The sequence below is a fragment of the Urocitellus parryii genome, chromosome 2 (genome assembly GCF_045843805.1).
Source record: "Urocitellus parryii isolate mUroPar1 chromosome 2, mUroPar1.hap1, whole genome shotgun sequence".
In the NCBI taxonomy this organism is placed as follows: Eukaryota; Metazoa; Chordata; class Mammalia; order Rodentia; family Sciuridae; genus Urocitellus; species Urocitellus parryii.
Genome location: NC_135532.1, coordinates 60,837,154 through 60,855,894, shown reverse-complemented (window position 1 = coordinate 60,855,894; position 18,741 = coordinate 60,837,154).

Below are 18,741 nucleotides of genomic sequence, written 5' to 3'. Positions count from 1 at the left end.
CATTAGTGCTATAAAAGTTAGAAATATCTCAGTTGAAATAATCGTAGTGATATACAATTTTTTTTAAAAAAATCATGCAGGCATTGTGATTAAACATTCACATACACACACCTTTAACTACTAGAAGTTTAAAGGATCTAATTTTCACTCTTCCAAACACTCTGTCATATTTTGATCCATACATAAATACTAGGCAGAAAAAAGCTGATTCTGTGTTGTCCTTTATACTGTGAGAAAAAAATAAATGTACTATTTTAAATAATTTTGGGAAAATATTAAAAATGAAATCTTGTTTCTAATCAAGTGGTGTCAAAGTTTGCCCAAAGTATTCAAAGTTACTATGATGTTTAAAAAGAAATGGCGATGTGGTTACCTGGCTGTAATTTAGAATGAAAGGTTGGTTAGGAGGCTACTCATCTTAAATAAATAAATATTCTTTTCCCATTTTCAATTTATTTTTATTTTTCAGGAGGGTAAACATAGATTCTTATATCCATCTATATGAGATTATGATACCCAAATCCAAGTGATAACTTCAAATTATTAAGGTATTTTCTTGTCAGAGTGAAAGACTAGAGTATCTCAAAGGAAAGAAAGATATATTTTTGCCGAATTCATAATAAAGAAGACCTACCTAAAAACAAATCAAAAGAATAAAATAAAAAATCTGAGGGGTGAGCAAGAACATAAATATTGATTCTTATCAAGTAACCCCCCTAATGAGGCAAATCCTATAATCTGTCTTCATCTAAGTTTCTTTATATGTAAATTGAGATGACTAGTTGTTGGGAGCTGGCGACCGCACCCTGAAAATGGCGCTGGTTTCCTGCTTCTGCTTCTTTAGCAGTTAGAGTTGTTAGAGGTAAACAACTCCTTGTAAGGCTGTGGGGCTGGGCTCTGGCCTGCTTCTTCTGTGCTGTACCTATTAGACTTTTCCACGTGGTGCTAGTTCATTGGCGGGGCTGGGTACTTAAGCTAGGGCAGACCGACCGCTCTCTCTCTTTCCTGTTTTCTCATCATGCTTCAAGGGTCCTGAATAAACTGCTGAAAGAAGAATCCTGTGTCGTGTTTCCCTTGCTGGTGAGGGGTCACGACAATTGGTAGCCCGTACGGGGAGGAATATTCCTCGAACCCAGGATCCAGAACTTTCAGCAGCCAGGGTGGTGCACCGGTAAGTTTCCCAGGTAAGTGGGAATCCGCAAGCAAATAGCGGGGCGCTCCTCTGTAGATAAAGAGAGAGCAGGGCTTTTGTACTTTCACTTTCTTTATAGCTTTGGAAACATTATGGGCGCTACCTCTTCAAGCCCAATTTTGTTGGCCCTAGATGGGTTGCTACGTTCAAAAGGACTTAAGGTAAAGCAGAGCACTTTGCAGATGTTTTTAAGAGAAGCTGATAAAGCGGCTCCTTGGTTTGCTTTTTCGGGGAGTCTTACGATTCCTAGCTGGGACAAATTAGGGAAAGATCTGGATTTCGATTATGAGCAAGATACTTTAGAGGGTGGCGTTATACCACTTTGGAAGTTGGTTAGAGGATGTATAGCAGACGGTAAATGCCAGGAAGCTGTGAGTGAGGGTCAGGCCGTTCTTGAACAACTACATGAGGAAAAATCTGAGGGGGTCACAAAGCAAAGTGGCAGAGAGTATTAAGAGTAAGAGTAGTGAAAAGGCAAAAGAGCCTGAAAATAAAAATAGGAGAAGGCTCTATCCAGACTTGACCGAACTAAAAACACCCGAGGACACAAGCAGCTCAGAGAGTTCTGAGGACCTTGATATATTGTTACAGCAACTACATAAGATAAAAATAAAAAAGAAAAAAAGGGAGACACAAAGCATGAAAGCCTACCGTGAGAAGGGGGATAAATCTAATTTTGATAAATCTAATTCTGAAGAGGAGGTTGAGAATTTAGAAGAAGATGCAGTGCCTGTTGCACCGCCCCCATATATGGGGGGAGTCCAAAGCTCCAGGAGAACTTTTCATACACAAGTTTGGAGAACAGTTAATACAGACATGGGACTAGCATACCCAGTTTTTCAGGATGCTAATAGGGGAAGATACCATGAGCCTTTATATTTTAAAATAATTAAAACCTTGGCAGAATCCGTTCGCACATATGGTGTAGATGCTGCTTTCACTCTTACTCAGGTGGAGGGGCTTACACTGATTTAGTACATTTACTACAATTAAAGGGTTTGCTTATTTCACCTGATAAAGTACAGACAGGAGACTCTATTGATTATCTTGGTGCTAGTATCTCTTGTGAAACTATTACACCCCAAAAGGTAACTCTTAGGACTGATAATTTACATACGTTAAATGATTTTCAAAAATTATTGGGTGACATAAATTGGATTAGGGGCTACTTGCATATTCCCAATGTTGAATTAAAACCCTTGTATGAAATTCTTAAAGGTGATTCAGATCTATCTTCTCCTCAACATCTTACTGAGGAAGCCAGGTCAGCGTTGCTTAAAGTGGAAGAGGCTATGCAACATGCTAGCCTTTGCAGGCTTCAAGAGGATAAGCCTCTTCAATTATGTGTGCTCGCCACTGTACGGCAACCTACTGGAGTTTTGTGGCAAGATGGTCCTTTGTTGTGGATACATCCACGTATATCCCCTGGAAAATCCCTTGAGTATTATCCTGATGCAGTTGCTTCTTTAGCTATGTTAGGGATACAACAAAGTATACAATTTTTTAGTTTTCCTCCTACGTCTGTGATTGTCCCTTATACGTGTCAACAAATTCAAGTTTTGTGTGCTAACCTGGATAATTGGGCTATATTACGATGCTCTTTTCTAGGAGAAATAAATAATCACTATCCTTCACACCCTCTTATTACATTTGTTAAGGAACATCTATCATTTTCCCTAAAATCACTTCGTCTACGCCTATCCCAGGAGCTGCAAATATCTTTACAGATGGATCTAAAACTGGTATTGGAGCCTATGTGGTAAATGATCAACCTCCTATCCAACATCAGTTTGCTCCTGGCAATCCACAATGGGTGGAGCTGCAAATTGTCATAAAAGTATTTGAACAATGTCCGTTTCCTTTTAATTTAATCTCAGATTCTGTTTATGTAGTTCAAGCTTTAAAGGTGTTGGAAGCAGTGGGTCCCATACACACATCAGGAGTAATGTCTTCCCTTTTTCTCCATCTTCAAACATTGATTTGGAATCGCTCCGCCTGTTTTTACCCCTTGCATATTCGAGCCCACACAGGTTTACCGGGTGCTCTTTCTGCTGGCAATGCCCAAGCTGATCTTGCTACTCGTCCTTCTTGGATGTTCCCTGTTTCCTCCTTAGATCAAGCTAGAAACTTTCATAGTAAATTTCATATTAATGCACGAGCACTCCAGAAGGGCTTTACTATCTCCCGTGCTGATGCTCGGCAGATTGGATTGGATTGTCCTAATTGTATCATTTTACATCATCCCCCTTCTGTGGGCATAAATCCTCGTGGTTTGTGGCCTTTAACTATATGGCAAATGGATGTCACTCATGTTCCCGACTTTGGCAAACTTAAATATATCCATGTGTCTGTAGATACTTTTTCTGGCATTATCCATGCTTCTGCTTTGTCTGGTGAAAAGGCTGGAAATGTTATCACGCACTGCTTGGAAGCCTGGGCAGCCTGGGGATTACCACATACCATTAAGACGGACAATGGTCCAGCGTATACTGGACAACAATTTTCTTCCTTTTGCAACCAGATGGGTATCCAGCTTGTCCATGGTTTACCCTACAATCCACAAGGTCAGGGTATTGTAGAGCGCGCTCATAAGACTCTAAAAGAGATGTTAGTAAAACAAAAAGGGGGAATTGGCTTAGGCCACACCCCGAAAGAGAACCTCTCCTTGGCTCTATTCACTATTAATTTTTTGAATCTGGACATCCAATGGCGCTCTGCTGCGACTAGGCACTGTTCGCCCTCTGCCCCGAACTTTGGGCACGTTAAGTGGAAAGATGTACTTTCTGGACAATGGTATGGGCCTGATCCCATGCTGGCATGGGCACGAGGTTCTGTTTGTGTTTTCCCACAGGACCGAACTGAACCGTTGTGGGTGCCAGAGCGCCTCGTGCGGAAAGTTCCTCAAGCTCCGTCAGGAAGGAAGAATGAAGATGAACAAGATGAGGTGCTTGATGCTTCTCCTGATGGTGATCGGACATGAGGTCGTCTGGACTGCAGAAGGACTCCTCTGGGCGGTGGTAAAGACATGGCCATACCCATTGCCCATTACTTCTCAGGCTGGTGTACTTCCATTTTTCTTCACTACTAATGGCTCTGCTACCATGGATTGGCCGACCTTGCCTATGGATACTATAGCAGCTATTGCTAACTTTTCTAGTGTTTCATTATTTAACACATTGTGTTTCTCTGTACATGTTAATTACTCTGATTCTATACCTTGTATTATGTTAACCAATCAATCTTTGGGCTGGTTTGATAGTGATGGTTCCCAGGGCTCAAATGGTAATGTTACTGTAATCAGTGGTGCTTTTCCTGCTAAGGTATTGAGAGCCAATACTTCTATTCCTCAACAACCAGCATTGTTGCCCCATTGTAAAGCCATAAAAACTAGTTCACCAGCTTGGACTGGATGTCAGGGCTCATTGACCCCTCAGTTTATGAATTCTAACAAAACCTTTACCTTTTCTTTAACAACCACCTACAAAAATGCCACTTTTCTAGGGTTCAATTTCACTTATAATAATCCTACTCAAGCTGCTTTCTCGAATCCTTTTGACTCCTGGGTATTATGCACTCATTTGGGCGCCTGCTCACAATTTAATGCCCTCTGATTTATTGATGGAGGTAGTGTTCAAAAATGTAACTATACTTACAATACTTCTGCTGGTAGTTTCGAAGAGCAAGTGAAAGTCAATTGCAGTGACCTATTTAGGTTTGCACCAACACCTGTGTGTGTATGGCCCCCATTCATGTTATTGATGTTCAATTATTCATCTCCTTTACTCAATTGTTCTAACCAGACATGTAGACTTGTACAATGCTGGAATGCCTCTTTGGAGGACTCTGTTGTGGTAGTACATGTGCCCTCCTACTTGCCTTTATGATAATTTGCCTGTATTATTGCAAAGAAACAAAAGAGACCTTGGTATAACTGCAGCCATTGTGGCGGCCGTTGCAGCTTCTGCTGTTGCGGCTGCCACTGCCGCTGCAGCTCTTGCTACTGCTGTGCCTACTGCTGATGCTGTGAACAAGCTTGTGGGTACTGCTGCAACAGCCATGGAGACTCAGACTATGATGAATCAACATCTACATCGTGGCATTGTGCTTCTCAACCAGCGGGTAGATCTACTACAAGACCAAGTGGACATTTTGAATCAAGTGCTCACTTATGGGTGTTTACTGCCCATGGATGGACTATGTATTACTCCCTTAGCTTTCAATAACTTGACTAGGGCGGCTAATTTGTCTAGACAACTGGGAGCTATGCTTACAGGGGTCTGGTCAGCAGAGTTTGATAACCTGACTATGCTGTTGAGACAAGAAATTGTTAGAGTGAATAATAGGCGTGTCCACATCGCTCCCATGAAAGATGTAATCTCATGGTTATCTAAATTTTTTAGTTTTTTTAAAAAAACAATGGGCAGGCATGGGTGCACTGGCTGTGGTCCTGGTACTTGCCATTGTATTGTGCCTGTGGTGTCTGGTTCGTATGCGCAGGAGGCAGCAGGTGCGGAATCTTATGCTCATACAAGCCTTTGCTGCTTTGGAGGCAGGACAGTCCCCTCAAGCATGGCTCACCATGCTCAAGTGATCGACACAGCACAGGGTGCGAGGCAAGGCACTGCACTTGGGAGCTCTAGGTTTGAGTCCCAAGAAAAGCATGTCCTATTGCATGTGGGTTTGATGTCGACGCCCCACCTCCATGAAAAAGGCATCGGTTGGAATGGTGACTCGCCTGGGGAGGCGCCCCTCAGGAGTGTGCATTATTTATGGCCACTTTTGCACAATGGAGATAGGACCTCTACTTTTACCTGTTGCTTGTAATTAGAAAAGGGGGAACTGTTGGGAGCTGGCGACCGCACCCTGAAAATGGCGCTGGTTTCCTGCTTCTGCTTCTTTAGCAGTTAGAGTTGTTAGAGGTAAACAACTCCTTGTAAGGCTGTGGGGCTGGGCTCTGGCCTGCTTCTGCTGTGCTGTACCTATTAGACTTTTCCACGTGGTGCTAGTTCATTGGCAGGGCTGGGTACTTAAGCTAGGGCAGACCGACCGCTCTCTCTCTTTCCTGTTTTCTCATCATGCTTCAAGGGTCCTGAATAAACTGCTGAAAGAAGAATCCTGTGTCGTGTTTCCCTTGCTGGAGAGGGGTCGTGACAACTAGTTATACAATATCTTTCCTGTGATGATAAAATAAGTTGAAGCATTTAAGAAAGTGCATGGAATGGTAAATTGTCAATAACTAACCCCAAATACTGTTCTAATGATTGTTATTTCTACTAATATTATCATTACCACAATAAAAGTATTCCCTTTATGTTTATAATTAAAATTTAAGGGAGACCTGTTTCTTATAGATGATATCAGCAATGATATCTAATAAAATTTGGTTAATGAGAGATTCTGTATGATGCACTTTTTGTGCTTGGTGTTCTTATAATAAACCAAGGGATAAAATTAAACTCATTTATGTATACCACTAATCTTAATCACTATTCAGTAAAGATATCAAAAATAACAATTAAATAAGAACTTATAAAAGTAAATTTAAAATTGTTGTTGACATTGAGATATGTGTTAAATTATAAATTAGGAGACAATATTTTAAATATTAAACTCAAAATGATATTTTAATAAATTTCTAGTTATTATTATGTCACTTAAAATGTCACATTTATAATCTTATTTTGTTAAATTATCTGTTTATTCTTGTTTTATGGATGATTATATGTAGACTATGACATTATTAGACTTCCTAATTGATTTTTATTTAATCAAAAGTGGAGTTGACATCTAAATGCAGGCATCTGATTTCAAACTAAGGCTATGAGTCATTAAATATTTTATGTTTATTTTAAAATTTTAAGAAACTGGAAATCATCACTATCTACATAAAAGAAAGATAAAATTTCCTACAAATAATAATGAAATAAATCTGATTGGTTGCCTCTATAAGGAATATAACATCCCTTTAAAAGTAAGTTGAAGTACTGGGGTGAATTTCAGTGACTTAAGACAATTGTATTACCATGATAACAAATCAATATCAGAATAAATTTACAAATTGTCTGAATAATTAATGGTATCTGTTTTTAGCAATGTTCAATGACTGTTAAGATTTGTATCTGGAATATCCCCAAATGGCTCATGTATTAAAGGCTTGGTCCCCAAAGAAGCAGTGTTCAGAGGTTCAGCTTTGGAGAAGTGAATAGATCTGACCTTGACAGTGGGATAATTTACTGATGGGTTAATAATTTGATGACATTTTAGGCAATAGTGGAAACTGTAGGAGGTGAAACTTAGTTGAAGTACTGGGTACTTGGAAACATCTGGGAACTAAATCTTTATCTTACCCCTCTTTCTATTTTCAGGCTACCATGCAATAAGTCTGTGAATAAAAACTCACCACAGACTTCTGTCATAATATTCTGTCTAATATCAGACTCAAAAAAATGGAATTGACTCACTAGGGATAGAAACCTCTAAAACCATGAGTCAAAAATAACTTTTTTCTCTTTTAAGTTTTTCTTCTTAGTAATTTGTCACAACAATAAGAGCTGAATAACACAGAATTGCCCCCTTTTTGAAAATCAGTCAGTTTGCAGAAACACAGACAGTGAACCAATTTCTAAGACCCACATGAACTCACTCATGTCTCCATGGCTCTGTGAACTAAAGAAAACCCCCAAAAGAGTGCTTTCCAAAAATTCAATATTCGATAAGGTTTTTGCTTGGTTTATTGTTAGTCTACCCTGCTAGATTAGATCTTCCTTATATAATTGAGGACTATAATTTCTCCTTTACATCAGAAGGTAAATAATGTGTTTATTCTCTGTATCACTAATATTTACATCACATAGAAGATAAGGATGGAGTCCAGGAGGCTGGAAGAAGCAAGACACAAAATAGACACCCTATCATTTCTGTGGGGAAAGGTGAGAATTGGAACTCAAAACTGGTTCTATACCTCAGTCACAGAACAGATGATCACAACATGGAAAAGGGACAAAATATGTTTAAATAATCTTTGCTGCAAAACACAACTTAGTATTTAAGAGTCCAACTGTAAAATTAGTCAAAGGGAATAAGAGAGCTGGTATTTTGCCTATGCATAATATTACCTGATGAGGGCCACAGACAAGTCAAGATGGCGCCTGGCACTTTGCCAGAGGGAGTGGTTTGTGAAGTAATGCCAGTGAGCCATTAGGATGATGAAGATTCCTTAATGACTGACTGCTGTATCTAATGATGTTAATTAAGTTAAGCTGTGTATAATTATTAAGATGATGAGGATTCTTTAATGACTGATTGCTGTAACTGGATGATGCTAAATTGAGTCAAGCTGTGTATTCAGTAATGTATATATAACTCTACTGTCCTACAATAAAGCGGCTCCCACTGTATCAATCTTCACAAGTTCCTTGTCACTCGCCCCCCGGATATATCGCCTAGCCAGGCTGTGGCAATTACCTGTGACAAACTATATAATCTATTAAGGATCCTTTTCTGGCATTAGAAGTTTAGAGAATAATATATGAATAATTCAATATTTAAAGGTATATATGAATGTATTATATATGTATATGATATATATATGTAATTGTCAACTCATGAGCCATACATTTATTAATAAAGAAGTTTTCAATTTTGCTGATTTACTAATTCCCTTTAAATTTAAGTCATCTAATCTTAGCAAGCCACATATTGCAAGTATTTTTCTATTGTTTATTTCCTTCTATATTATTAATGTGTATTTATTTTATATAAAAGAGTTAAAAGCTTAAGATTATCATTAATCATTTCTTTCATGATATTTGGATCTTTTTTGCTTGCTTCCTTTTTTGGAATTGGAAGGGAAATTAAAACTCTTATTGATTTAAAACTCCTTTATGTATATTTTCTATTTTATTAAATATTGCTTTCTTACATTTAAATTCCTCTAGAATTATTTTCATAAGAATCACGTTCATGTTCCTATTATCTATTAATCACTCTTTATCTTAGCATCATTTATTATTATTTTAAATTTATCTCAATATTTCAACCCACCATTTTTACATATTAATTTTTATATGCTAATTCATGCTCATTTTGTTTCTGTACCAACAAATTATTTACTCAATTATAAATGATAATTTTAATTTATTTGGAGTTCTGCATGCCAGATTCTTTTCTGAAACCCATTTCTTCAGGTTGTTCTCTTTCTTCATCAATATAATTTTACATACACATAATAACCAGGCAAATCTATGACATGTATGTAATTTTGTTTGCTACATGATTAACTATCTACTATCAGTCAGTTTAAGAGATACATAAAAGTAATGTTGATATAAATTTTCATATGCTATAGTTTTGATAAATATGTCCCCAAGTCCCATTTAAAGTGGGGTCTCTATTTTGGGAGGGGGTAGTGTTTTTAAAACCTAGGGCCTAGTGGAAGACCTTAGGTAATTGGCGGTATGACTTCAGTAGGTACTATAGAACTCTGCTCTCTCTTTGCTATCCAGTCAACATGAGGTGAATGGGATTTTTTCACATGCTCCCACTATGGTTTAATGTTCTGCCACAGCCCAAAAGCAATAGGAGTGATTTGTTATGAACTAAGACCACCAAAACTATGAACCAAAATAAACCTTTTCTTTTTTAAGTTGATTATCTCAGGCATTTTGCTACAATTCTGGAAAGGTAAACAAACAGTAAACAGTATCAATTTTGGTTCAGGAAACAGATAAAATAGATTAGTAGTAATAAGAAAAATATTAAAAAATCTAGATATATTGATAACATATGTTTGCTTATCCAGAATTAAAGTAAGTCTTGGACTTCAGCAAATCTGAGCTATCACTAGATATAATCACATTGCTGATACTCATCTCATGTTCTACTAAACCCATTGACTTTAATTGGAAGAAGTTATTGAAGCTTTAATTAACATATCAAAATTCCAGGAAGGAGGTAATAAAAAAATAGACCATGGAATAACAAAATTAACCTATTATTTAGTATTTTACCAAAAGTGTCATCTACTGCATTAGAATTATATTGGAAGACACGTACAATAAGATATTTCTAATACAGAAGTGGGAGTGATCAGTTCTTAGATAGCTAGGAAATAGATGGCTACAAAATAACAGTGTAACTAAGAATGAAAGAGAAAATAATTCTCTGTCTTAAACACTACTTACATTTTTGTGTAACTAGTAGAACTCATTCATCTTTTCATGAACATTTTAAAAATTAATCTTATGTGCAGATAAATTGTTTTATGATATTTTAAGATTAAATTAAATGACAAATATCTATGTTCATACTGCAAACAAGAGAAAAGCACATAAAAAATTCAGAATGTTTTACCTATAAATATAAGACCAAATAGGTAAAGTATTATTTGAAATTAAGGAAAAGTTGAAACTTTTATAAAGATAATTGGAGTGAAAAAAAATGGATATTGAAGCTTATATATGACACTTAACATTTCAAATTTGGTATTTTTTAAACTAAGTATATTAAAAATAAATTATAATAGATTATAAACTTACTAACAATGATAATTCAGCTTCTAGAAATACACTTTTAATCTTTAAAAATATCACTTTTATTAAAATTGGACACCTTACAATTTATTCAGTATAATTTATAGTGACAAATACTTTCTATTCAAGTAATTATGACTTTGTGAATTTATTGAAATATGTAAAGGATAATATCTTTTGATACTGTTGACAGCAGCTCATTTTGTACATGTTTCAATTGAATGATCACAAAAATCATGCCATGTTTATCTGAAGTGAAAAGATGAGACCAGCTGGCAAGTATAAAGAATTATAATTATGAAATGATAGACTTTTAATCACTTTAACAGGACTATTTTGGGCGACAACATAAATTAATATAGGAATAAAACTGCAAATATTGTAAAATAAAATAATTCAAAAATTTTTAAAAAAACTACCTGAAGATCATCTAAACAAATATATTTTTAGCAATGAATGGAAAAAATAATATCATTTGAATTGGCAGATCATACATGTACACATTAATGGGGTACTCTATGTCGCTTTGATATATGTCCATAATGTGGAATAATTAAATCAATCTGATTAATGTATTAATCACCACACTTTATTTTTGTGATGAGACATTTAAAATTATTCTCCTAGTATTTTGGTATACATATTATTATTGACTATAGTCAACCTGCTGTGCAATAGATCTCAAAATTTTTCCTGTGTCCAACCAAAATATTGTGCTACTTAATCAACAACCAGCCATTCTCTCACACTCCTTCCTCCAATCCATGGTAACAATTATTATATTCCATTTTTTTGAGTTCTATTTTTAATGATTCCACAACTAAGAGGATCCTAAAGTATTTATATGACTGTGTCTTAAAATTCTTGGGAATCAACGAAAGAGGTGAAAGATCTATGTAATGAAAATTACAGAAGCCTAAAGAAAGAAATCAAAGAAGACCTTAGAAGATGGAAATAACTACCTCACTCTTGGGTAGACAGAATTAATATTATCAAAATGACCATACTCCCAAAAGCACTATAAAGATTGAATGCAATTCTGATCAAAATCCCAATGAAATTCCTCATAGAAAAGAAAATGCAGTCATAAATTTCATCTGGAAAAATAAGAGACCCAGAATAGCTAAAGCAATCTTTAGCAGGAAGAGTGAAACAAGTGGCATCACTATACCAGAACTTAAACTATTCTACATTCTACAGAGCAATAGTAACAAAAACAGCCTGGTACTCACACTAAAATATAATGGTAGACCAATGGTACAGAATAGAGGACACAAAAAATATCCAACATAATTACAGTTATATTAGACAAAGGTGCCAAAAACATGCATTGGAGAAAAGATAGCCTCTTCAACAAATGTTGCTGGGAAAACTGGAAATCCATTTGCAACAAAATGAAATTAAACCCCTATCTCTCACCATGCACAAAATTCAACTCAAAATGGATCAAGGACCTAGGAATAAAACCAGAGACCCTGCATCAAATAGAAGAAAAAGTAGGCTCTAATCTCCATCATGTGGGATTAGGCCCCAACTTCCTTAGTAATACTCCTTTGGTGCAAGAATTAAAATCAAGAATCAATAAATGGGATGGATTCAAACTAAAAAGTTTCTTCTCAGCAAGAAAAGCAATCTGTGAGGTGACTAGAGAGCCTACATCTTGGGAACAAATCTTTATTTACCCTTCGCACTCCAAATACATCAATAATCTCTAGGATATATAAAGAACTAAAAAATCTTTTTTTTTTTTATACATGGGCTTATTTATTTTAAAATGATTGTAATATTTATTCTTTTAATATATATGTCAAAAGCTAATAAATACATAAACTATAGAAAATCAATTCAGGAATTAATGAATTACTATAAGATGAATGTTCTTACAAGCAACATGCATATTGAGTAGAGAACTTTCCAGTCAACCAAGGAGCCCCTGGTGTGCCCCATTCTCAAATATCTTAACACCAAAAAAAAAAAAACAATCAAAAAATGACTCAAGGACTTGAACAGACATTTCTCAGAAGATGATATATAATTAGTCAACAAATATATGAAAAAATGTTCATCATCACTAGCAATTAGAAAAATGCAAATAAAAACTAGATTTCATCTCACTCTAGTCAGAACAACAGCTATTATGAAGACAAACAATAAGTATTGGTGAGGATATGGGGAAAAGGGTACGCTCATACACTGCTGCTGGGCCTGCAATATGGAAAACAGTATGGATATTTCTTGGAAAATTGGGAATGGGACCACCATTTGACCCAGCTATCTCTCTCCTCAGTCTCTCCCCAAAGGACCTAAAAACAGCACACTACAGGGACACAGCCACATTTATATTTATAGCAGCACAATTCACAATAGCTAAACTGTGGAACCAACCTAGATACTGTTCAATAGATGAATGGATAAAAAAATGTTGCGTGTATACACAATGAAATATTACTCAGCAATAAATGAGAATAAAATTATGGCATTGACAGGTAAATGGATGAACTTAGAGAAGATAATGCTTAGTGTAGTTAGTTAATCCCATAAAACCAAATTCTGAATGTTTTCTTTTATATAAGGAGGCTGATTCATAGTGGGAGAGGTAGCAGGAACATGGGAGGAATAAAGGAACTCTAGATAGGGAAGAGGGGTCAGAAGAAAAGGGAGGGGGAATGGGGTCAGAAATGATGGTGGAATGTGAGGGACATCATTATCCAAAGAACATGTATGAAGACACATATTGGTGTGAATATACTTTGTATACAACCAGAGATAGGAAAATTGTGCTCTATTTGTGTAATAAGAATTGTAATGCATTTGCTGTCATATATAAATAAAAAAATTTTAAACAAAACAATTTTAATATATTCATTTCTGATTGGTTAGTGGGAGCCTGGAGGATTCCTAAATGTTGTACAACAAAGTATTTCTACAGTTTGGTGTGAAAATACCCTCAATGTTCTAAGAAAACATATTTTCAAACTTCATTTCAATGTTCTGAACAAATGTTAGAATCAAAAATATATGTCTTCAAAATGATTGGATTCTCCATATGCAACAAAATGAAACTGAAACCCTTTCTCTCGCCATGCACAAAAGTTAACTCAAAATGGATCAAGGACCTTGATATCAAATCAGAGACTCTTTGCCTGATAGAAGAAAAAGTTGGCTATGATTTACATATTGTGGGGTCGGGCTCCAAATTCCTTAATAGGACACCCATAGCACAAGAGTTAATAACAAGAATCAATAAATGGGACTTACTTAAACTAAAAAGTTTTTTCTCAGCAAGAGAAACAATAAGAGAGGTAAATAGGGAGCCTACATCCTGGGAACAAATTTTTACTCCTCACACTTCAGATAGAGCCCTAATATCCAGAGTATACAAAGAACTCAAAAAATTAGACAATAAGATAGCAAATAACCCAATCAACAAATGGGCCAAGGACCTGAACAGACACTTCTCAGAGGAGGATATACAATCAATCAACAAGTACATGAAAAAATGCTCACCATCGCTAGCAGTCAGAGAAATGCAAATCAAAACCACCCTAAGATACCATCTCACTCCAGTAAGATTGGCAGCCACTATGAAGTCAAACAACAACAAGTGCTGGCGAGGATGTGGAGAAAAGGGTACTCTTGTACATTGCTGGTGGGACTGCAAATTGGTGCGGCCAATTTGGAAAGCAGTTTGGAGATTCCTGGGAAAGCTGGGAATGGAACCACCATTTGACCCTGCTATTGCCCTTCTCGGACTATTCCCTGAAGACCTTAAAAGAGCATGCTACAGGGATGCTGCCACATCGATGTTTATAGCAGCACAATTCACAATAGCTAGACTGTGGAACCAACCCAGATGCCCTTCAATAGATGAATGGATAAAAAAAAATGTGGCATCTATACACAATGGAGTACTATGCAGCAATAAAAAATGACAAAATCATAGAATTTGCAGGGAAATGGATGGCACTAGAGCAGATTATGCTTAGTGAAGCTAGTCAATCCCTAAAAAACAAATACCAAATGTCTTCTTTGATATAATGAGAGCAACTATGAACAGAGCAGGGAGGAAGAGCAGGAAGAAAAGATTAACATTAAACAGAGACATGAGATGGGAGGGAAAGGGAGAGAAAAGGGAAATTGCATGGAAATGAAGGGAGACCCTCATTGCTATACAATATTACATATAAGAGGTTGTGAGGGGAATGGGAAAATTAACAAGGAGAGAAATGAATTACAATAGATGGGGTAGAGAGAGAAGATGGGAGGGGAGGGGAGGGGGGATAGTAGGGGATAGGAAAAGTAGCAGAATACAACAATTACTAATTGGGCATTATGTAAAATTGTGGATGTGTAACCGACGTGATTCTGCAATCTGCATTTGGGGTAAAATTGGGAGTTCATAACCCACTTCAATCTAATGTATGAAATATGATATGTCATGAGCTTTGTAATGTTGTGAACAACCAATAAAAAAAATAATAAAAAAAAATGATTGGATTCTCAGATTTTCCTCTTACTTTTAAACATTTTCGTAAATAACTTGAATCATTTTAAATAGTTTGCAACCTTATAATCTAAAACATAATGCCTTGTGTATTTTATCCTGTTTACTTATTTTTAAGTAATGGGAGTAAAAGTATAGGCCCATTTACTCTATCAATAACCATATTAGCATTATGTAAGAAATATGTCAAATTATGAAATATGTAATTAATTTTATTGACATAAATTATAGCTAATAAACTCACTAAATTTTACTAAATATTTTTTCTTATTGTTACTTATAGAGTAGAAAAAGGATTATTACCTTGAAATAGATGTGACTTCTGCCTTAAGCACTACATACTCTTGTTCTTTTAAACAACAATCCAGAACATTGTGGATCTGCAAGTTGTAGTCAAGTCTTTTACAATTGAACATATTAATCTTTGCAGTCAGGAAAGACCACCTTTTCAAAATTCTCATAAACCAGTCTTGTGGGTAGATGTCAGAAGGACAGTTAGTAATACAACAGATTGGCACAGGTTCTCACTTGTTCTTTAGTTCTTAGCACTATTTTTTAAATTGTTTAATTTTTAGACAAATTTCTAAGTCCAATTACTTCTTTGGATTCTTTTCCCCAGCATATTTAAATGCATTCACATTAACACTGTAATACTGTAATAACTCCTTTAGTATAGTATATGTATAGTTATTCATGATGATTAAATCAGTGTTCAATTCATTGCTTATAGAATACTTTTAGCATTATTTTAAAAATAATACCTAATTGATATATATGCAAATGAAGAAAACCAAGAATGCATCTCTCTGTCTCTTTCTCTCTCTCTCACACACACACCCCTATAAAGACATTGAACAGATTGAAATTGATCAGCAAGTTGCTCAGATAGCCTCAATGTTCTCATATTTATTTATAAAATAAAATAATAAAATTTGTGAGAGTACTTTGATTTTCCACTATTTAAATATATTTCATAGGAGTAACTATTCTGGTATTGTCAAAAGAAAATGAGAATTTTAAGTTTAATAAATTGGTCATTTGATGTCAGTTTTTCCATGAATGATATAATAAAGTGAGCAATTTTAATTATTAATGGCTATGAATAAGTACTTAGTGAAATAGGCCCTCAGGACTTTGTTCTAAAAGATGCTAGAAAATGATTCACATTAGAATAGAGGTTTGATTACAAGAGAAATCAAGAATGACACATTCCAATAATGTTTAATATTATTCTACAAGAAATGTATGTATATATGTGTGTGTGTGTATGAATACACACACACACATAAACACATGTATAATAAGTAATAAATTACTTCAGTTAATCTATATCTGATTAGTGATTTTGTTTATATACCATGTACTAGATTATAGAAAAACATTCACTCTTCTGTGAAAATTTTATTTGAAATCTATAAACAATGCTTAGAAACCGAAATATTTCTCATAGTAGTACATTTTAGTAATTATCTATTGTTTTAATTATGTTGTTTTTTTCTAAAGTGAATAATGCAATATAATTAGTTTAAAAGCCCCTATGAAAGATTTTAATAAATGGCCTGAAAGGAAATAATTTGCTAAAAAAATAATAAATCAGGAAATGCTACAACCTTTTGTTAATTGGCAAACTTTACATCATATACCAAGTTAGATCATACAATTGTCCTTCTACCTTAGGATAAGAATCCAAATACACATTGATGAGTGTTCAAGATGTTAGCATTGTTATTAATATTATCTATATAATCAGTTTTCTCCACAGTGGTTTTTGTTAGCAACCTATCAATCTGAAGCAAGTAACACATAAGGAACAAAAAGTATGGCAAATAATGTGAAAAAAAAAAACAATACTTAATTACTTAGTTTGGACTTCAGATACTTAAATGTGGCAAAATAATTCAAATAACACTGGTTTCTAAAAGTCATGAAGTATTAAGTAATACAATATAGTAACAAATCCATTCTTACTTTTAGGCTTTTATCAATATAATTAAAATATGTCATATAAAAGTTATTTTAGAGAAATACATTTGTAAAAATTTCATCATGTATAATTTTTTTATACATTTACTTATTTTTTAAAAATTTGTATGTGGTGCTGAGGATCAAACCCAGGGCCTCACATATTCTAGGCAAGCACTCTACTGCTGAGCCACAACCCCAGCCCCATCATTATGTATAAATTTTGTAATAAAAATAGTTTAATTATTTAGCATTCTGTTTTGAATCTAGAAATGTCCCATGAGAAACTCATATTTTGAAAATATAATCCTCAATTAATGAGGGTTAGACATGGAACTGTAAGGCAACAGTGAGAGCTATAATCTCATCAATGGATTAATCCACTTGAAGATTAATAACTTGAATGAACTACTGGGTGGTAACTATAGGTAACTTGGGGATGGCTGGAGGTCACTGGAGGTGTGACCTCGAGGATTTTATTCTCATTCCTGGCTCATCATTGTTTGCTCTTTCCTTTTACTTCCTGGCTACCATCCATGAGTAGCTTTCCTCTGTCACAGCCTGCCACTTTGAATGTTCCAACTCACCTCCAGCCCAAAACAATGAAGTCATCCAGGAATTTTCTGATACCTATTAAATGGAGATCCTAAAATAAACCTTTTTATCCTCTTAATTGTTCTTGTTGGGTATTTTGGTCATAGCAATAGAAAGCTGACAAACATTCTTAGTTACTTCCTTGTTTCTATGATATTGTATGTTAGATACTGATATACTTGTATTTTTTTGCATTTACAAATACATCAAAACTTATGTAAGCTACAACATATTCTTAAAATGAGCCAGTACAGTGATTGGCTACAATTTCACATGTAAGTGATTCACTGAGATTAACATGCATTTATAGATCCTCATTGAACATTGTTCATGCCTTTTCAAGCAAAACCAGTACAATTTGGAGGTGCCGAACAGTGAACATTGATAGGAGGTCTACTAACAGGAAACTAGGGGGATTTTAATATATCTATAAGATTTAAGGTATTATAATAGTTATTCAATAAATATTTCTTAATGTAATTATCATCTGAAGCTATAATAAACTCAATTTCATGTGAAAAACACAATTTTAAGTAATATATAATAAGAATGCTTTATATGAAAGTGGTATTTCTACATGTTTAATGTATAATATTAGAATTTTCATGGTTTAAAATTTTAATGCATGCAAAGGACTTCTCTCAAAATCAAAGGAATATTTTATTTGAGGGATTAGAATGATTTTATGAATCATATAGCTTTGTTTTTGCCATAATCATCAGACCACAAAGTCAATTTGCAATAAGTGCACTTAAATACAACATTTTTTATTTGTTCACTTGTTTACACATTTTAAGGCTTGTTTTATAAATCATTTAATATATTTGTTCCCCTATTTTATTGGCATGCATATAAAATTTAATGCACTGTAATTATAATAAAAACCTTGATTGTTGGAAGTACCTATATATAATATGCCAACTGATAATATAGCAACCCTCTTCTAAATGTGCCTTAGA